Raw genomic sequence first — 21,262 nt, forward strand, 5'->3', positions numbered from 1 at the left:
TGAGCCGAGCACTAGCCGTGGGTCACGCCTTCTTTGGCTCCAGAGTCTCAGCGATTCTGCCAAAACCGCACAGGCCACCAAGTAAGATGGGAGAGATGCCACGTGAACCCCGTGTTGGACCTCCCAGTTCCGCTCTCTCTCGGTGGGCCTCCTGGACCTACTCAAGGTGCCTGGCCCAGGCCTGTGGTGGCACGTGCTGGGAGGAGGCGTGCCGGCCTCCTTGGTGACTGGTGGGCAGACACCGCCAGGCCCCCGGCTGGGGATACTGAGGCAGGCCACAGTCAGAGCCCCGGGGCTCAGACTGCCTCCACACGGGTCACCCAGGGCGCGGCAGCCGGCCTCCCACACAACGTCCCCACCTGTGAAGTGGGGGCCCTGCTGTGTGGCTGTGGGTTCCAGATGCCAGCCGGAGGAACGGGCCCGCGCAGGGTGGGCATCACACCCACGCCTGAGCAGGGGAGCATGACGCCAGCGACGGGTCAGGCAAGGCCGGGAGCCCACGGCAGCCCGGCCTTGCTCTCACATACAAAGCCTCGCACGGCGCACGGCGGGTGGGCTAATGACCCGCACAAGGTCACTGCTGCATCACACAGCTCTGGCTCAGTTTCCTCTCCTGTCCTGCCCTCAACAGAAGAACCCTGCCAGCTGATCACCCGGCGATACTCCTAATGGTCAGACACTCGTCACGTAGCACTGGAGCCGCGACGGACTCTAAGAAATAAACATTTGGCTCATTCAGCTCTTCTATTACCGGCTTTAAAAAATTTTGGGCACTCATCTCAAAAAGCAACGTCTCTTCAAAGTACTTCCGGTTTCCTGGAAATCATCCCAAATGAGCTCGCCAATAAAGAGAACATCTGACTAAATGGCTAGCAAATGACAGATTAAAAAATTTCCAGCAACCGGGGCCCCTGGGTGGCTCAGGGGCTGAGCATCTGCCTGTGGCTCAGGGCGTGATCCCGGGGCTCTGGGATCAAGTCCCACGTCGGGCTCCCTGCTCAGTGGGGAGCCTGCTTCTCCCTCTGCCTCTGCCCCCCTCCTCTCTCCAGCTCATGCTTGCTCACATGCTCTCAAATAAATTTTTTTTTTTAAAAAGTTAAAGAATTAATTGGCTGATTAGTTATGCTACTGGATAAATATAAAGATTGCAAAACTGGGGGGGAGGGGGTGTAATGACGTGTGGCTTCTGGAACAGAGCGTCCAGTCAGCCAGCAGCAAGCTCCACGCCCCGGCCCTGCTGCATCTATGGGGAAGGGAGCGGCCCTGACCAGCCCTGGTGTGCGGGCTCCGGGTGGGGGAGGAGGAGCAGCGGGGAGGAGGAACAGCAGGGCGGTCTCCAGGTCTGCAGCCTCCCTCCCCACGAGCGGAGTTCACAGCTGCGAGGACACGCGGAGGCCCCGGCCCGCTCCCACACGCACATCCCCCTACCCCAGCCCGGCCTCGCTAATCACGCTGCGGCGGCTCCACGCAGAGCAGGTTTCGGGAAGGTCAGACTGCTCCCTGATCCTGTACGGCCTCCTCGCTGTCCTGAGCGCCTCCTACGTGGCACACAGCATGCCGGGCCGCAAGAAGAAGGCGGTTTTTGCCGTGATCAGAGCGTGTCCCTCGGGAAGCGCGGAGGAGCCGGGGGACGAGCGCGGCAGGTGCAGCACCTGCGGGGTGGTGCTGGCCGGGCTGCGGGAGGGGGGGCAGCAGGGGGCTCTCCCACGGCCGGGAGCTGGGAAGAACAGACCGCCGGGGAAGGGACAGACAGAGACTCACACCTGCTGCGCTCGGGCTCTCTCCAGGGGCACGTCCCAGCAGGACCTGCGCATGAGCACCACTGCAGCCTGGAAGGGATGTGACAGCAGCCGAGAGGATGGAAGGAAGGAGGTCAGCGCAGAGAGCGGGCAGGAGGGTGCAGGCTGGGGACCGGATAAATGCGAGAGAGAATCCAGACAGCAAATGACCTTCTCTGGTGCCTGGAAGGGCGCGGTGGCACCCGAGAAGCCACCGCAGACGGCCCCCAGGCTGCTCCGACGACCCACAGGGGACGGGCGCTTTCACGAGGTACCGGAGAGGGGCCAGAGCCGCTGGCAAGACGACCTCGCGTGCGGAGCTCAGTCCGCACACCTGTGACCGGCCGGTGCCTCGGGTGCCCCAGCACGCAGCTGCTCCCTTCAAGCCCACGGCAGCGGGACTGCAGAGAGCAGAAGGTGGAGGCCAAAGCTCAGTGCCGCGCTCCTACCTCCTGGGCAGTGAGAATGGAGCTCACCTCAGAGGGCGAGGCTGCCCCCAGGCCCACAGCCCCGGAGGGGAACCTCGGGGCCCTGCTCCCAGCCCGCGCCTCCCCCCCCCCCCCCCGGCCCCGCCCCACGCTCCCTTCTGGCCACAGGCTGCAGGCGCCCTGCACTCCCAGGAACACGGCTCCCAGCGCAGAGCTCTGCTCCCAGCCAGCGGCCTCCAGTCCGTTCCACCTCCCACCTCCGAGGCTGCACAGACAGGGAGACCGTCCTGGTTTCCACAGGAGCATTTCCGAATCACGGCCCCACCGCCCGCACCTCCTAGGGGCCCTCGAGGTTCCCGGAGGATGGCCCTCACTGGCCTCACAACTGTATCCCCGGCGGAGAGACCAGCAAGATACTCTCCCCTCCTGGAAGGTGCTCTCCTGTGATGACGTCACGTCGGGGAGGACGGAGGAACAGAGACGGATGCAGTGTCCGCGTGGAGCCTGCCCCGCCCCGAGCGCTACCAGGAACCAGAGAGCAGACAGGTGGACCGCACGGATCCTCAACCTATGGCCCACAGACACGAGATATTAAAAAAAAAAAAAAACTGTATACACACTCTCCCCAAAACACATCAAATATGCAAAATATCTGATAAGACTACGGACGTAGGTATATATATATATATATATATATGTTCACTGTACTATTCTCTGTATTTTTCTAAATGTTTAAAATAGTTCATAATAAAAAATATTTAAAACTATGAAAAACAAAACATAAAGCCACTACTCCCTGCACAAAGAGCCGGCCAGTCGGACTGATTCATTTGCAAACCTTCTAGAAACAGAGAAAATCTTATCGTGATTTATTTTGTTTTTAACACCATCCTCCACAGCTGAAAAAGCCACCAGAACAAAAGATGGAAATGAACAAATTTAAAAGATAGGAATCCAAGCGAAAAGAAATTGAGGTTTTCATTCAGTCGAGGCTTCCCTCATGCTCCACCAAACCCTCTGCAATGGAAAATAATAAAAGAATAACAGGAAGACATAACCACTTCCTTTTTTTTAAAGAAGGAAAGAGGTTTTGTTGGGTTTTTTTGTTTGCTTGTTTGTTTTTAAGAAAACTCTAACCCCGACGTGGGGCTCAAACTCACAACCACAAGCTCCACCAACCGAGCCAGCCAGGCGCCTCGTAACCACCATCTACTAGGCTCTGGCCTGAAGAGGGAAGCCCTGCACCCTGCACCCCCGCAGTTGGGCCCCTATGGACCCAATCCCCTAACACCTCACGACAGGCACGCTGTCCCCCCCGTCGCTGCTGCAGGCTGGCAGGCACCCAAACCTGCGTCAGGCAAGAATCCATCCATAACGCTGTATGCCGCCCCTACGTCTGGCGTTCTCGCACTCGTTCTCCACAACTTCTGCGCCACACGAACGAGCCCATCTGACAACATCTCCACCAGGAAGTTCAGTAAATTAAAAAAATAAAAAAAATCCAAGAAATCAGTCTTTTAAGATACACACTCTCAAAATCAGTACCTCCGAATGTTGCAGTGATAAAGAAAATTCAGGGTAAAGAAAATTGTGCAATCTTCTCTAGTCATAAAATAAGTACTGCATATTTTAAATTGCGCAGCCATAGAATTTGAAGGGACCTTAACAATGCGCTGGCAACAAACCCCTGAGACACAAAGACTGAATTCTTGAGCTCAATTTCTAATACTCTTTATCTCTAAACATTTGTTACTGCGAAGAGTGTGCAAAATTTGTGCTGTACACCGCGTTGGAGGAAGGGGGCAGGCTAGAGCACGTGGGAGCAGGTTGAGATTTTAGCTTTTACTGAATTTTTAAACATTAAGAAGAGTATGAAGCTTGAAATCCGTGCCGTCTGTCCCAACCGGGGGCTCAGCCATCCTGGAAGTGGTGTACAGGTCAGAGGCCAACGACTGGCCCTAACCTACACCCATCAACGCCCTGCACTTCCCGTCCCTGCCCATGTGGCCAGCATTCCAGGGCTCACGCCCTGACCGTGCCTCACAGGCAGCGAGGAGCCCTCAGTCAAGCCCAGCAATGGGAGCCCTCTCCCGGCCAGGCGCCCAGCCCCACAAGACCCGAGCTCGAAGGGAAGGCACGGGTCCCCGGGCGTGGGCCTGCACACCGCAAGGCTGAGGGGTGGGCCTCGGGGAACCATCACAGGTCCGAGTCGGGCAGACGTGCCGGGGAAGGACTCACAGGACGGGCCCTCAGGACCCGGTGAGGACGAAGGAAATGACAGCAGTGAGGTCCAGGACCGGCGACGAGGGGAAGGACGGGGATCAGCAATCTCGGCGGCGTGGTCAGGAGGCTCAGACGGAGGGGGCTCCGCAGAGGGTGGAAGACACAGACACGGGGGCACACGTTGGGGACACGTGCCACTTCCCTCTTCAGATCTCAACCTCCTCGGGAGGGGGGCCCACTCTCCCCAGCAGGGGTAAAGGCACCGATCACTTGCCCCCACCCCCATCCACCAGGGGACACGCAGGCAGGAGCCCCGTGTCTCTGCCATGTTCTCGCCACCAAATGGCACCACGACCATGACTTACGGGGTGGGGTCAACGCAGCAGATGCCCCGCTGCCTCCAGCTGTCAGGTGCACAACGTAAGCCGAGTGCACCTGCCGCCCGGCGGCTGCGCGTTCGCGTTCGGGATCAGAGGCTGTGCGCTCACCTGTGGCCTCGAAGGGCTCAGGGCACCGAGGACCGTCATCGCTCCGCCCAGACCGGGCACTGCGGATACCCAGCAAGCTGAGCCGAGACGTTAAGTCAGCCGAGCCCGCGCTTCCCCTCTGAAGGGCACTAGCTAACTGCCTGCCAAAGCGTCTATGTGAACCCCAAGACGGAGGCTCACTCGTGCTGTGGCTCGGTGCACGCCCCGCCCTGGAGGCAAGGCCTGGAGCACAGAGCCAGCCCCGACCCTGCAGCCACACGCACTGGAATGAGGAGGCCGGGCCCCAGGCCACCGCGATGACACGCAAGGGCCCACGGCTGTAAACACGCGTCCAGTGCGGCTGCCCTCCTGGACGGCCCGAGCCCCGGGCAAACGCGGGCAGCGGCAACACAGTGGCCCGATGCTGCCCCAACCGCGGCGAATGTCGCTAGGCTCTCATCGGCCCCTAAGAGCACAAAACATTTCAGGTCTCCTCCACAAACAGGAAGCCAGCCTCCCACATCTGCACACACGCCGCCCCAGCCGGCAGGACGACCTGCACCCCCGCACCCCCGCCCGTCTCCGGCCCCAGGTGCAGGAAACGTGTGCATGCAAACCCAGAGGGTCCCCGCCGGGGGGCGGGGGGGGGACGGGGAAGCCCCTCCCAGCCACACTGCTGTCCCTATCGAGAGTGCCTGAGGCCAGCGATGAGCACCCTGCGCAGCACTGTGACAGCCCCTCACCCCGGGGCCCCAGCAGGTGCCCACGACGCACTCAGGGGCCCAGGCTGAGCCGAGGGGCCGACAGCTGGGCCCCAAGGAGCAAATGCCTTGCGGTTTTCCCAGAACACGGACAGGCCTCGGTGAAGGCTGCCGCCAAGCTCACGGGCCAGCCCGCGCTCACGCACACTCTTCCTCGGCGTCCCGTAAGCCTACCTCGCCGGGGAGACCCAAGGGTGAGGATGCCCGAGTGCGCCCCAGCCAGCGAGCCTCACGGCTCAGCCCCGCCAGCCCCGCCGTGAGCCCGCAGGGGGGCGAGCGCGTCTAACAGTCACGCAGTCACCGTGTCGCCTCTCGCTCCACAATCGACAGAGGACTAAGAGCAGGGGTGAGAGGGATGTAGAGCCGGTGCGTAACAGGCGCAGGATGTCCGCTCGGCGACGAAGTCCTGAGGGGGGATGGGTTAGGGCTACCCAACATGGGAGTCCACTTAATGCCATGAACTGTACACTTAAAACTGGTTAAATGGTCAATTTTATGTCACGTCTACTTTACTATAATTAGAACAAGATAAAAGATGTTTGTAGTCTTTGGCAGCAAATCACAGATTTGGAACATTCTCAGTCACATCCTAGAAATAGCGTGTTTTAAGCCCATAGAAGTAAAACGTAGGTTGCTACGTATCTAAGGACCCACCAGAGCTGTCCAGCTCCCGTGCTTCCACACCCAGACCTGGTCCTGAGCTTCGATCTGGAAGGCTAAAGACCTGAACGCCTCTTTGAACGTTTCTGGCGCCCCTGACCTGGCGTCTGACCGAGGCGTCGCTGCTTGGCATGGCGACAGCAGCATGCCAACGAGGCACATCATCTGAATATTTCCTATTAGCGTCAGAAAAGTCGATCCCAAATGTCTGTGAGCGTTCCAGGTGAACCTTACAAGACCTCTTCACCAAAGGGACCCCTGGGTGGCTCAGCAGTTCAGCACCACCTTCAGCTCAGGTCATGACCCCGGGGTCATGGGACCGAGTCCCACACGGGGCTCCCTGCGTGGAGCCTGCTTCTCCCTCCCTCTGCCTGGGTCTCTGACGCACCCCCCCCCCATGTCTCATAAATAAATAAATAATTTAAAAAAAAAAAAAAAAGATCTCTTCCGCCAAACATGAGCCACATGACGCCCCAGGGAGTGCCGCGTACTTGTGACTTACACAAGCATGTATGTACCTACGACACGACAGACGTGCTGGGTGTTCAAACAGGATGGACCGGCCAGTTATCACCAATTTTAAAACGCTGCTTGAATAAAATTCGAACAGTACCTTGCAGGGCGCTGAGGGCACACAGCCTGCTTACAAACAGCATCACAGAGCACGCTGACCTGACAGCACCTGCTGCTGGAAGGTGGGACGCCTGCGGGGGCGAGCTACCTCTCCAGACCCGTCGGTCACCTCCTCCAGGGAGGACGCTGAAGCCGGTGCGCAGCCAAGTCCAGATGCAGAGGGAGCCTGGGAAAACAGCTGTTACCTCGAAAGCCAGTGACACGGCCCCATGGTCCCAGGGCCAGGGCTTGGGGGTGCGCACTCCTCTCAGGGGCTGCGTGAGGCAGGAGCCGCCCACAAACACGCTGGGAAGAAAGCCCTATGAAGGCAACAACCTCTCCTGTGCCTCTGAGGTCCCCCACATACCCTCTTTCGCAAGCACCGCGCCAAGGAGGTGAGGGGCCACCTCCACAAACCGCACCCTCATCACCCAGGACGAGGGGAGGACCCGCGGACAGGCGAGTCTGTGACTTGACAGGGTCAGCGAGTGGGAGGCGGGCGCCCCTCCAGTGCATTACGCTGACCACTGGCCCACACATCTCCACGTGAGCTTCCTCTTGCCGCCCCGTCCCCCCTGCGGAGCCAGCCCCGACCCGGCCCCCAATGGGACTCGGGCATCCTGTGCCACGGCCCCATTATCATCTCGTAATGATTCCCATGAAATCTCAGACTCCCACTTGCATCCCAGAAGCTCATTCTAGAGCCGTGAGATTTCCTTCTGGCAAAACAGGTCCTTTGAACATTCCCTCTTTTGGCATTTGGCCTGTTCACCGAGCGCACACCCAATGATCGGATAAAACTGACGGGCGGGACGCAGGCCAAGACGCCAACCGCGGTTATCAAGCGGAGCTGGGACTCTGAATGACATTCTGTTTGCTTACGTGTTTTCTAAATGGGGGAGAAAGACAAAAAGGAGGGGAGGGCGGGGAGAAGGCGGGAGGGGGTTTTCTAAAGGGAAACCAAACCCAGGCTAGAAGACAAAGGTGGAGCAGCCTTCGACAGCCTCCCTACAGCCTCCCTGCCCGGGCGCGCACCCACCCCAGCACCCACCCGCCCTCGCACAGCCCGCGCCCCTGAGCGCTCAGCAGGCCACCACCTGCGGCGTCCAGAGGTCCGTCCTGAGGTTCCCCGCGGGCTGCCTTCCCCGGGGGACCACCCCCGGGAGCAGGCCCCACACCTTCCCATCCTCCGTGGTCTACACCGCCAGCGATGGGAAGTGCACACTGGTTTTTAGCCCCCCTCTGCGTGGAAGAGCCATCCTACAGCGACCGGAGGGGCCGCGCTGTCACCCCTTGAAAAAGGTGCCACCTGGACCGGGATCCAGACCCCGCCAGGCTTCGAGAAGGGATCCAGACCAGTGACTTCCAAGGGGGTATCGTGCTCCCCGTGGCTGCAAACACTGCAGACGAGAGGACATCAGGGGCGGGGGCTCGACGGACGCGGGCCTGAGAGTGGTGCCAGGGACAGGAGCCAGGAGGCGGGGCGGGGGCGCCCCACCCCAGAACCACACACCGCCAGCCCTTCCCCCCCGCGGAGCCTTGCACCGTGCGGGGAGACGAGAAGGCTGCAGGGAAGACACCTCCGGGACGCCCTCCCAACCTCTAGGAAATCAGCGTCAGGTCAGGGACTCACGGGTAAAGGGAGACGGGGATGGGGCTTCCCAGGGCCAAGCTGCCTGCCGGGAGCCCTTCTCTGCACAGTCCCCCCGCGAGAACGTGGGCACTCTGAGAAAGTGAGTGGCACTTAGCTTCGTCCCCAGCACACCACAGGCCTGCTGAGGGACACACGGCGCCAGGGGCACCCGGGGGCACCGGCCGGAGGAGCCGCCAGCCTGGACTGTCCACAGAAGGGCCACGTACCTTCCTGCACGTGACGACTTTATAGGACAACTTTCTATAGGATCATCCTTCTAGGTAACATTTTCACTGGCTGCCTGGCATTCCCGGCGTGGACGTTCGTCGGCTGTGGCACCGCTCTGGGGCAAACCCGAACAGCTCCATCTACTCGCAGGTGTGTACCCGTGCCAGCCCTCCCAAAGGTCACCCTCCCTGGGGCCTTCAGTCTAGGGCCGGACGCCGGGCTTCCGGGCTCGAGTCCTGCATCGGGCTCCCTGCTCAGCGGGGCATCTGCATCTCCCCCTGCCCCTCCCCGCTTGTGCCCACACGCTCTCTCCCCCAGATAAATCTTTGAAAAAAAAAAAAAGCTACCCTCCACATACTCACCTTGAAGGACAGCCGTCGTGAACCCTATCACTGGCGTAAACTACGGGCCCTCCTAGCTAGCGCAGAGGAATCTCAAGCGGAGCTCTGACACCAACAGCCCAAGGCCTAAGCGTGCCCTGCACACCTAACTTTTGCACCATCCAGCCCAGGGTTCACCGTCCCCGTGGCCCCCCGGGAAGAGCCACACTGGGCATCCCACCCGCCCCTTCTCCCTGGCAGCGGCGGGCCCTCCAGGATGCCGCCGTCACTCTGCCCCTGCGTCCTCGGGGGAGCAACAGGCCCTGTCAAGTCCCCTGTACCCACCAGACCCCGGCGTGCACCGCCTCCCCTGAGGGGCCCTCCATCAGTCCCTCCAACAGGGGACAGGCAGGAACAAACACCCTCCAGCAGACACTTTAACTTTCTTTAAAAAGGACCTTTCAGAGATCTTCGCAGTGAATTTAGCGGACGCGTCAGACACCCCACGAGAACGCACACACCCCAAGGTGTGGCTGCTCCCAGCGGCTTCATGAAACCCGTGCCGACGGCAACGGGGCTCAAGCCATGGGCTCCCCGGCCTGCCGGGGGCTCTAAACTCGGAGGCAAAGCGGCTGTCGCCGAGGGCGCCGTGGAAGCCCCTAACCCCGCGGCCTCTCTCCAGTCACTCGGCTGTCACGACACAGGCAGCGGCCACAGGCCAACGTCACACGCCCGCCGCAAAGGGCAGCGCAGCCGCAAGGCGGCCCAGGCGAGGCGGCCCAGGCGCGGCGGGGTTACCGGGTGCCACCCCCTCCCTAGAGGGCCCGAGTGGGCGGACGCCGGGCCACCACCTGCCCTCAGCCTCGCCCAACGTCAGGTGGCCGCAAGGATTCTCAAGGCTTCGGCCCAAGAGGAAGCCACCTGACGACGACACGGACCTTAGGGCAGAGAAAGCAAACGAGCGGGGCCAGGACAGGCTCTGGGACAGGCTCTGGGACAGGCTCTGGGACGAGCGCCATAGACACGAGCAGGACAACAGGCCCCGTGGTCAGAGCAGTGGCCACCAGGCTGGGCGCGGATGCCAGTCCCGGCACAGCGGCTCCGAGCGCCGCTCGGCCCCCACCGTCCAGGGAATGGTCCACACCACCCGCTCCTCACAGGGGCTCCCTCCATCACAGGGGACTCTCCGGGTCGCCCGCCGCCACCGCGTCCCAGGACAGCCGCCTGCACTGCCGCAGCCACACACGGGGGACCCACTTGACCACCCCGCGATGCAGGCGCCTCGATTCCCGTCGCATGCGGGACAGCCAGTGCCCCCCAGATCCACTGCCCCGTCGGGCACCCCCACCCACGGGCAAACTCCAGGCTGGCTCGGGGTCCTCGCCCTCCCGCTTCTGGTTACGGAGAGGACCCCCGTCTGGCACCAGCTCACGGTGGCTCAGGGGGTTTGCACACTCACGGTGCGTGCGCAGCCAGGGACACGTGCCCCCACAGGTGCCGTCCCCGGTGACCTCACCGAGGAAGGGACTCGAGCTCAGCCAAACGAAGGCTGCGGGTTCTCGCACAGGCCAGGTTCTCTCCCCGGCCTTCGGGTCCCAGGGCCTGGGCTCCAGCACAGCAGGCCGCCGGCTCCCCCCCACCTCCACCCCCCCCCCGCTCCCCCCTCCCTCCTCAGGGTACCAGCTCCCCTGCTCCACCACCACCACCACCACCACCTCCACCCCCCAGGCCACCGACTGCCCTCACCACTTCACCACACCCCTGCTCCCCCCTCCACCCCCAGGCCACTGGCTCCCCCACCACCTCCACCAGCCCGAGCTCTGCAGAAGGAACCCACTCGGCTTCCTCTGCTGCCGCGCACACCCGCCCCCATGCCCCCCACCCACACACACACACCACAGCACACACACCCCCCCCCAATCCTCTCCCCCGCCGCCAAGGGTCATGAGAGTGGAAAGCTCTCTGCCCAGCGCCCCTTCCCCTTGCACCCCTGCGCTCCCCTCAGCCACTTCCCTGGCCTCCCCTGCCGCCCCCACTGCTGGGAGGGGGGACCCCAGCCAGCTCTCCCCGCTCCTCCAGGAGCAGTCTAGGGGAACCCCATCCTCCACCTTGCCCGCAGGATGCTTGTGCTCCTTCCTCACCATCCCCGACCTCGTGACCCCAGAGAGCTCGGTCCCCAGCACCCGCACCCGGCCTGGGAGGAGTCCCCACCCCACCCACGGTCTGAGACAGGTCACGGACTCTGAACGACCAGGCAGCCCCCACCCTGTACCTTTAACAACCTCGAAACTACAAGCACAAGCACTCGTGGCCGTGGCCGCTCAGGAGCGTGGTCCAGACACACGGCTTTTATTTCGGGGGAAAACACCCTGAAACAAGATTCTTTTCTACAAACAAGATGATAACAACGGGTGACCCGGGGCTCGTGCAATCCAGGACCAGCTGACCGGCTCCGAAACCGGGCACAGAGGAGCGAGCTGCCCAAGCTCAAGGCCCGGGCTCTGGCACAGGTGCCGGGCGTGCAGGGGTCTGTACAGCTATGCAGCAGGGCCTGGGCTGCCGGGGGACGGGGAGGCGGAGAGGCGAGGGGAGGACAGCCTAAGTGAGAAATGCAAACCACTGCAAACAAACTGACTTTGGAATTTAGAACTTTGCCAAAGATTGTGGGCAAATAAAATAAAATCTTGTTTCTGATAAAGAATCTTTCTTTAAAACACTGATTTACCTTAAAGATAGAAAGCCATTCATCTCCTCCAGGTTTTACGTTCCAGGAGGTACTAAACCTTAGCCACCTTTTTTAAAGACAAACCGTGGAGCGCCCGCTCGGACTTCCCACACGGTTTCCGGGCACAGTGCGATTCCGGTTCCCCTTTGCCATCTGGCCACGCACAGCAGGCGCCCCCGAGAGTCCCCTCTGCTGTCCACCTGGAAGCCCCGGGAGCAAGGGAGGAAAGACCAGACCAAACAGCACCATTCCAGTACCATCTCAGTGACCTTCCCCCATGTGCTGGCACCCCTGGCGCAGCCTCCCACCCCTGGCCCCAGGGGGCTGCACATGCAGGCACCAGGCTGCAGGCACCACCTGGCCAGGCACTCACCTGTGCCCGTCTGTCCCCCTGCCAGCCTCCCCTCCGAGAGCCCAGACCCCATCTGTCTCACCTCCGTGCCTTTCGAGGCTGAACGAGGTTCCTGCCCACTGCAGCCCCTCGACGCCCATTTACTGCCACCGTGAACCCCAGGCTGCGAGAAGGCCAGACCCGGGCATCTGGCCACTTCTCGTAGGGGCTCCCGGCGCTCCCCTGGCCATCCCCAACCTGCCAGTCACATCCCCTCCCCAAGCAACACCCCAGCTGCGGGGTCAGGGGTGGCCCCACAACTAGCACAGGGAAGAGTCCCCTTCCTAAATACCATTAACTGGTGTGTTTTCCTCTGAGTTAGAATCTAAGTTCTAATGTCCTAAAAAGTCTTTCAAATCTAAAAATTTCTCACTTCATAGTCTTATGCATAACGCTGTTCCCAAGGAGGAAAATGCAGATTCGGTTGCAAACCGGAAAACTTTTGCCATAAAAACGCCGTCACTCCTCCCCAAGGGCTTCCCACATGTGGACCCTGTACGACATGGATGGGACACAGCCCCTGCTTTCTCCTCCTTTTCTTAAAGGGCCTTCATACCACGGCTTCCTACTACAGTGAGGCCGGAGGAGAGGCTGCTCGGGCTCGCCACCGCCACGATGTGTCCTCAGCCATGACATGTCCTCATGCGTGGCTCTCTTCCCTGCACCCCAACCTTTCCTCGGGGAGAAAGGAGGGGACAAAGCCTCCCCTGCCGAGGGCAGAGCGAGGCAAACCCTACCCAACACGCAGGGCACCTCCCCAGATGGGACGGGCACTTCATGCTGCTACAGGGTCTAAGAACTGGGGAGGGCAGTTCTCCCTCCACCCTGGAAATCCCCAAGTTCAGAACCTGGGCCCGGACACGACCGCTGGCTCCGCGCTGGTCCACCCCTCCCCCTTGCCGGCCTAGAGAGCAGGACGCGCGCGGTGTGGCCAATACCTGCGCGGTGTGGCCAATACCTGCGGTATCTGAACCCGGTCCCACCTGGTCCTACCAACCGGCAGAGGCCCCAAACAGGACGATCCCTCAGGGCTTCTTCCTACGCTGTTGGGCAAATGACCTGTGCCCCACCGTCCCCAGGTCCGAAAAGGGAATGCTAATACTCTCCACCTCGCACAACTGTCCCAAGGGTCAGGGGCTCAGGCGGTCTCTGGCCACATGAATCCCTACGATGAATACACCTTGGCCAGAAGGTCTGCTGAGCTTCCTGCCTGAGCCCCGACGTCCATGCGCTCGTTCCACAGCCCTGATGGAGGACGCGTGGGCCCCAGCGGGGTGGCACGGGGCCCCACGACCCCTCGAGGGCTATTCATGCAGTCTACAACCCGCGCGCCCTGCGCAAGCCTGGCAACGAGCAGAGGAAGTCCACCCTACAGAACTGTGGCTCCCACAGGTCTTTCTGGACAAAAGCCACCCAGCTCTGGACATAAGGCCTGGTACGCATCAAGGAGATACAGGAGGAACACGACAAACAGTAACAGAAGGAGACACAAGAGTACAAGAGTGACATTTATATTGTGATTAACTTGTGCTGGGCACTAAGCACCTGACGGACGTTACCTATGTGGTCCTCACGAGGACACCGTGAGGTTAGCTGCAGTTACCACACCTGACGGTGAGGGTCAGGGAAACTGAGGCACGGCAGGTTTCCATAACATGCCTAAGGTCCCACGGGTCCTGAACAGTAAGGCCAAGCCCTGAACACACACACTCGGGCTCTGCCCAGGGCTCTGAGCCACCGCGCCACACAACACACGGCTGCTGGCCAGCCGAGCATCTGTCCGCCACTTGCTACCATGTTTCCCAAAGCAATGACTGCGACACTTACATTTAGGCACAAAACTCACTGCCGTGGGGTTGAACCCACTAGGCCCTCCCAGCCCGGGGAGAAATGCTAACGCACGTGGGGTCTCCCTCCTCCTGTCTCTGCTCTGGTTCTACCCAAGCCAGGGCACGACTCACAGAGCAGCACACCTCCCTTCTCCCAACTCCCAGGACACACCACCTGACCCGCTATATACCGTCTATATCACGGAGTTCTCTAACGGCTCTCCCCCACGGGACTGCCGGAGTCTTGGAAGGTACCACACTCTCCGTGAAACCCCACAAAACTGGGTGGAAGCCCGGCCTTGCCGGCGTAGACGTAGATGAACCGGGGGTCCCACGGTTCAACGGTCGGCTGATTCACTTCGCTCTCCTGACACGCCTTTGTTACCAATCGCTAGGAAGCAGGACTGAAGTGTGCAGCTATTTAAAGCCAGCATCAGGGGAGCTCTAACCCAACAGCCGCTGAACTGCAGCTGTTTCACAATCTGCAGGTCCCTCGCCCTGACCTGATCCCCCAGGGCCCGGGGAGGCTGCTGGGCTCCAGACAGTAACCACGGGGCAGTCACTCAAGGCTGCTGAATAGAGAAGGATCTGCCCCCAAAGCCTGGACTCTGCCCACCTGAAAGGTTAAGACGGAAGGAACTACCCTCAGAGCAACACCTTCTACCTTTGCAAACAACAAAAACCACCATCACCATGACAGAAAACCTTGAATTCTGTTAAAAAGTCATTTGTAAGAGATGAGATAACCATGTTCATGGATAGAATGACCCAGGTGCCCCTTTTTCACAATTTAAACAAAGATTCAGGGGCACCAGGAATCCCTGGGTGGCTCAGGGGTTGAGCGTCTGCCTTCAGCCCAGAGTGTGATCCTGGGGTCCCGGGATTGAGTCCCGCGTCGGGCTCCCCGCACAGAGCCTGCTTCTCCCTCTGCCTGTGTCTCTGCCTCTCTCTGTGTCTCTCTCATGAATAAATACATAAAATCTTTTAAAAAAAAGCAAAGATTTAAAAAGTCAGTATCCTGAGTGAAAGGAGCCAGAGACTAAACAGTACCATACCCTGTGGTTTCACTTAAAGTTCTAAAAACGCAACCACAACTGCACAGTGGCAGAGAGCACACTGGGGGCTGCCCAGGTCTGGGGACACAGCGGGGACGGAAGGTCGGGGCGCTGGAAAGGCTTGGTATCTTCACTGTGCTGGCTCCCAAGTGCGTACATCGGTCGGAGTCCATCAACTTGTACACTCAGAACGGATGTAGTTACCAAACACAAATTACGATTCTATTGAGTTTTAAAAAGAGGCTCGTGTGTGCACGTGGGAACCCCGAGTATGAGAGATGTGGCTCATAGTCGCCTCCAAAACATTACGGAAAAAGTACACGACTTAGCGATGTGGGAAAAACTGGCTCACAAAACGGAAAGGAAGAAACGGCACCGGATCCCCGCTTGACACCACGTGTGAAGATAAACCCCACACGGGTAAAGCCCTCACTGTGAAAAACAGGAGTATGGAGCTGATGGAGGAAAACGGGTGCATCCCCGTGAGCCCCAGGTAATAAGGAAGATCATCGCCAGATCCCTGAAGCGCAACATAAGGCAAAACGTAATGGGCTCTGTCGAAACACATACTTCGGAAAGTGACCATGGACAAAAGGTGACTGACAGACGGCAGGACGGATTAACACGTAGAACATGCAAGTAGCAAGTGCAAGTCAGCCCCGCAAGAAACGGCCCACAGCGGGGTCAGAGGCTCTGGGGACTAGGAGATGCTCACACGCACTGAGAAGTCACACACCCTCGCGGGATGCGGGGCATCAGCCCTCCACGCACCCCCGCGGAGGCCGGGCCGGCGGCCTCTAGTGAAAACAGGCGTGCTGCTTCCTTCCGCCCAGGTGTTCCACTTCCGGGCACACGCCCTCACGGGACGGTGTCCAAGTGTCCCCACTGTCACAATCCCCAGACGATCGGGGTCTGCCCCCAGGGTTTCTGAGCCAGGTCGAGGTTGGGGCCCGAGAATCCGCGTTTCCTAGCAGGTACCAGGCGATGCGGCTGCCACTGGGCTGCACACCGCTGCGCTAGAGACGGTCCCGCATCCACCTGGAGAAGAAGGCACACAGGACGCTCATCCCAGCTCTGCGCGGCCGAGGCGAGCCAAGTGTCCCTCGACAGGAAAAGGGGTGATCAAGCTCGTGCACGCACGGCGGCCCAGCACAGGAACCAGAGCAACGCACGAGATCGCGCCTACACGGACACAGCTCCCCAAGTCCTGAAAAGTTCTCCCCGCTTTTATACATGGCTGCAGACTCCCGGGATGAACACTGGGATGCTGGATGAAATGGAAACCCGGTGCGACCTGCAGCACAGCACCACTTGCGTAAGCTGAAGACTCACAGGCACAAACACCATCTTTAACGGGGACGCAGACACACCCAAGGACACCTCCAACCTGGGAGAGGTGGCGCCTCTGGCGGCGGGGAGAAGAAACGGAGTAGAAACGAAGCGGAAAAAATCAAACCAGAACGGGGCTTTGCACAGGGGGGATCCTGTGCCAACAACGGAGGCCAACTCTCAGCACCTCACGTCTAAGAGGTAAAAGGCACCCAAGCGGCTCGAGGGTCCACTGGCCTGCATTTGCACGCAGGAGCTGCTTCAGGGGAAGCCCCCAGGACTTTCCAGGTCCCTTCAGCACTCGGAGACGGAGGGGGACCGTTCTGACACACAAGCTCCGGTGAATTCAGGCCCCAGAACACAACCTGCTACTGAGCACTGCATTTTCCCACCTTGACGTATTAGCATTTAAACAGAGCTGAGACTCGGGCTCCTTCTCCCTGCGCCTGTCTGTGCCTGTGTCTACAGGTGGGTGTGGGTCTCTCTGTATCTGTGCCTGTCGGGGGGTGGGGGGGAGCAGGGGGGAAAGCCTCGGGAAGGGAGCAGAGCTCTCCCACAGGGACTGAGCCATACTCGCTGGCCAGCATTCTATTCTGCTTCACTGAAACCAGAAGTCCCTTATGAAACCAAGCCCTTCCTGGCCCTTAACCTTCTCTTCCCCTTTCCTCACCCTCCCCGCCCCTGCATCCCACTCTGCTGCCCAGCTCCCACATGCAGATAAGCACATCATCTGGGGTCAGACTAGCTTACCAAGTGACAAACTTTACAGCCACAATGCCCAGAATGTGGGCAGAGACAACAAACGACCATTTGTACTCCTGACCAAGGCCCTCTGACACAAAGGCCAAAGCCTTTAGCAACAGGCATGCCCTAACAGTTCTTCCAAAAGACTGGTTATTGCCACCATAAAAAAAAAAAAAAAAAAAGGCAAAGAAAAAGCCATCCATGACCTGTCACACCCCCTCAGGGGCACACAGCTTTTTCCAAGGACCATGGAACAGTTCACCACACAGAGTGGTTTCCACAGCGTGGGGACAGTCAAAAAAAAATCACCGCTGATTGAATTTATGTGAGAAAATGCAAAAGATCTTTCTGGCAGCAGCTCTAAGCAAGCAAGCCCATGCCAGGAAAGTATGTCGTTAGGGAAAGAAGAAACAGATGAACAACTGGAGGAAGGAGCAGAAGAACAAAGTTAAAATGATGCATAGGCATGAGCTGGCCCGACACTCATGCCTCCCCCAGACAGGGGAGCTTATCCCCCCCCCCCCCCCCCCCGTGCAAACAATCCAGGGTTTTTGTTCCCCAAACATGGTTTTGTCTTTTCCACTGCAGCACTTTTCACGGGATGGCAAAGGTCTAGGAGTGCTAGAGTCTTCCTGAAATGCTCTGTATAGAGACCGAGCACATTTGATGTGCAACAAGAGTATGTTTCAGCTTTTTAAAGAAACGTAGGATCGCTGTATGTAGGAGTCCTTTTAGATTTTCATGACGTGTGAGCAAAGCATGTGGTTTTCTTTTCCAGCTGAATACAGGACCTGCCACCATATGAAAATTAAGGGACTTAACCCGGAAAACAAAAAGGTAAAAAGATTCCGTTTTCGAGCTAAAACTGAATGCCTGTGGTCAACACAGGCAATTCCATGTTAGGAAAACAAAGTTTCTAGTGTGCCAAAACTTAATGACGAGATTCTGTTAGGATTTTTTTTTTTTTTAAAGGACAGCTGAATAAGCACTCACGGAGCATCACGAGTCGGGCGCTGTGCAAGATGCTTGGGATTCTCCAAGGAACAAGATATTATCTTAATAACTGCATCCCTTCATTTTAGTTTAATCCATCCCTTGAATTAATTTCTTTTAAAAAAAAAATGCCGTCAGATGTCTTAAATAGCTTACCACCAGCCCTGCAGAGTTACAGAAATACATCCTACTATTGTATTAAAAATGTTAATTTCTAGTCTCTGAAGCAGAACAGAAAGAAAAGCCTATTTCTCCACTTTGCACACTGCCATCGATTCCTGCAGAGTAACTCGTCCTGCTTTCCACCGTGCAGAGTGGCAGCTGGCCACCTCCTGCCATCCAGCAGGTCACAGGGCTGGAGAGACTCAAGCACACGCCACCTAGTTGAGGAGACACAGCCAGGAAGACCAAAAGCGCTGAGCCTCCAAACGCAGAGCAGCAGCAAGGTAAGGCCACGGGCCGCTCCAGGCAGGAGGCAGCGCCGGGAGTTTCCCCCGAAGCTGGAGCCTCCAACAGGCGGGCAGGCTCGGCCGGGCTTCAGAGCTGGAAGGCTGCCACCTGCTGAATCACCAAGCCGCCCCGGCTTCCCTGGGAGCCCTGACCCGACAACAGGGACCTGAGGCCCAGGCTCCTCCGCGCATCCTACAGCCCCACCGTGGGACGCCTGGTGTGGCCCCTTCTGCACAGGCCCAGGCAGCTGCCAACCCCTGCCTGGCCCAGGCACCTGCCGAGCCCCAGTCCGGGGCAGCCCCTTCTGCACGGGCCCTGGCAGCTGCTGAGCTGGCTCGGGGTGGCCCCTTCTGCAGGGCCCAGGCACCTGCCGACCCCTGGCCCTGGGGCAGCCCCTTCTGCATGGGACCAGGCACCTGCCCACCCCCGGCCTGTCCAGCCCCTCCTGCATGGGCCCAGGCACCTGCTGACCCCTGGCCCGTCCAGCCCCTCCTGCGTGGGCCAAGGCACCTGCTGACCCCTGGCCTGGGCGGCCCCTTCTGCATGAGCCCAGGCACCTGCCCACCCCCAGTCCGACCGGCCCCTTCTGCACGGGCCCAGGCACCTGCCAACCCCTGGCCTGGGCGGCCCCTTCTGCACGGACCCAGGCACCTGCCAACCCCTGGCCTGCGCGGCCCCTTCTGCATGAGCCAAAGCACCTGCTGACCCCCAGTCCATCCAGCCCCTTCTGCATGAGTCCAGGCACCTGCCAACCCCCCACCTGGGGCAGCCCCTCCTGCACAGGCCCAGGCACCTGTTGACCCCCAGCCTGTCCAGCCCCTCCTGCACGGGCCCAGGCACCTGCTGACCGCAGCCCATCCAGCTCCTCCTGCACGGGCCCAGGCACCTTCCTACCCCAGCCCGTCCAGCTCCTCCTGCACAGGCCCAGGCACCTGCCGACCGCAGCCCGTCCAGCTCCTCCTGCACGGGCCCAGGCACCTTCTGACCCCGGCCCACCCAACTCCTCCGGCACAGGCCCAGGCACCTTCCCACCCCGGCCCGTCCAGCTCCTCCTGCACAGGCCCAGGCACCTTCCCACCCCAGCCGGTCCAGCTCCTGCTGCATGGGCCCAGGCACCTTCCCACCCTGGCCCGTCCAGCTCCTCCTGCACTGGCCCAGGCACCTTCCGACCCCGGCCCGTCCAGCTCCTGCTGCACGGGCCCAGGCACCTGCCGACCCCGGCCCGTCCAGCTCCTCCTGCACCGGCCCAGGCACCTTCCCACCCCAGCCCATCCAGCTCCTGCTGCACGGGCCCAGGCACCTTCCCACCCCAGCCCGTCCAGCTCCTGCTGCACGGGCCCAGGCACCTGCAGACCCTGGCTCAGGGCGGCCCCGGCACCTCCCCGAGCCGTCGGGCACCAGTCCGCTCCTCCGCTGCCCTCCCCAACACCCCGCGGGTGCCTTCCCGAGCCTGAGCCTGAGCGCCGCAGACGGGGCAGGACGGGGCAGGACGGGGCAGGACCGGGCAGGACCGGGCAGGACGGCGGGCCTCCGGTCCACCGGGACAAATTTCCCTTCCGGAGCCGCCTCCCGCCGCTGCGCCCCGCCCCCGCGCACCTGCCCACCCCGCGCCGACCCCCTGCCCCGGGGGCGGGCGCCACGGCCCCGACGCTGCCCCGGACGCCCGCTCGGCCCGGCCCGGGGCCCACACCCCACCCCGAGGCCGCCGCCCTGCCCCAGCCGAGGCCGCGGGACCGCGGAGCCCCCTGCGCAGGCCGCCCCCCGCCCCCGCCGCCCGGGCGCCTGCAGGCCTCGCCCACCCCGCCGCCCCCTGGGCCCCCCTGTCATACGGGCGCCGGGAGCTGGGGGCGCGGGGGGCGCGGGGGGCGCGGGGAGCCGGGAGCCGGGGAGCCGGGGAGCCCGGGACCGGGGGCGGCCGGCTGCGACCCCGCCGCGACCCCGCCCCGGGCCGACTGTCACACCGCCGCCGGGCCGTGGGGTGGGGGCGGGGGCGGGGTGGGAGTGGGGGTGGGACCCCGCCGGCCGCCCTCCGCCCGCCCCGCCCCGCCCCCGCCGCCCCCCGCGGCCTCGCAGCCCCCGCCCCCGCCCCCCGAGTGCCCGCCAGGTGAGCGCGCGGCCGGGCCCCGGCTGCGCCCCCGCCCCCGCCCGCGGCCCCGGGTCCCGCTCCCCGCCCGCCCCCGCCCCCGCCCCCGCCCCCGCCGCGGGCTCACTTGCCCCGGAGCCGCCGCCGCCGGGATTGCGCTCGCCGAGCCGCCGCCGCGCACCGAGACCCGGGGCCGGGCGGCGTCGGGGCCCCGCCGCGGGATGCGCTCCCCGGGGACGGCTGCCTGGCCCGGCCCGGCCCGGCCCGCTCTGTCCCGCTCCGTCCCGCCGCCGCCGCCGCCGCGCTGCTGCGAACGCTTCCGACTCGCCAGCGCGAGCCTCCGGCCGCCGAGCATGCCCAGTCCGCGGCCCGCGTCGGCCCGGCTCCGCGGGGTCCGCTCGTCCGGGTGTTGGCGGCGCCCGGGAAGGGGGCGGGGCCGGAGGGGCGGGGCCGCAACTCGGCCTCCAGGGGGCGGCCGCCGGGGCCCCAGCCCGGGGCGGGGAGAGGAGCGGAGGGGAGGGCGGGAGGGGGAGGGGGCGGGGACAGGGCCGCC

General features: G+C 61.5%; 1 protein-coding gene across 16 annotated transcripts in view; it reads right to left on the reverse strand.

Annotated features, from left to right (window-relative positions):
- SGMS1 (sphingomyelin synthase 1) overlaps positions 1 to 21,042 on the reverse strand; it is a 245,826-nt gene extending 224,784 nt beyond the window's left edge. For 9 of the 16 annotated variants that reach the window (XM_072723562.1, XM_072723556.1, XM_072723561.1 and 6 more), the window contains exon 1: positions 20,841 to 21,037. The gene's annotated coding sequence lies outside the window, so the exon portion shown is untranslated. Of the gene's footprint in view, positions 1 to 20,836 lie in introns of all 16 variants that reach the window. The other 7 variants (XM_072723569.1, XM_072723551.1, XM_072723564.1 and 4 more) reach the window with 3 other exon arrangements.
- Between the last annotated feature and the right edge of the window lie 220 nt (positions 21,043 to 21,262).

The sequence above is a fragment of the Vulpes vulpes genome, chromosome 10, assembly GCF_048418805.1.
Source record: "Vulpes vulpes isolate BD-2025 chromosome 10, VulVul3, whole genome shotgun sequence".
NCBI lineage: Eukaryota > Metazoa > Chordata > Mammalia > Carnivora > Canidae > Vulpes > Vulpes vulpes.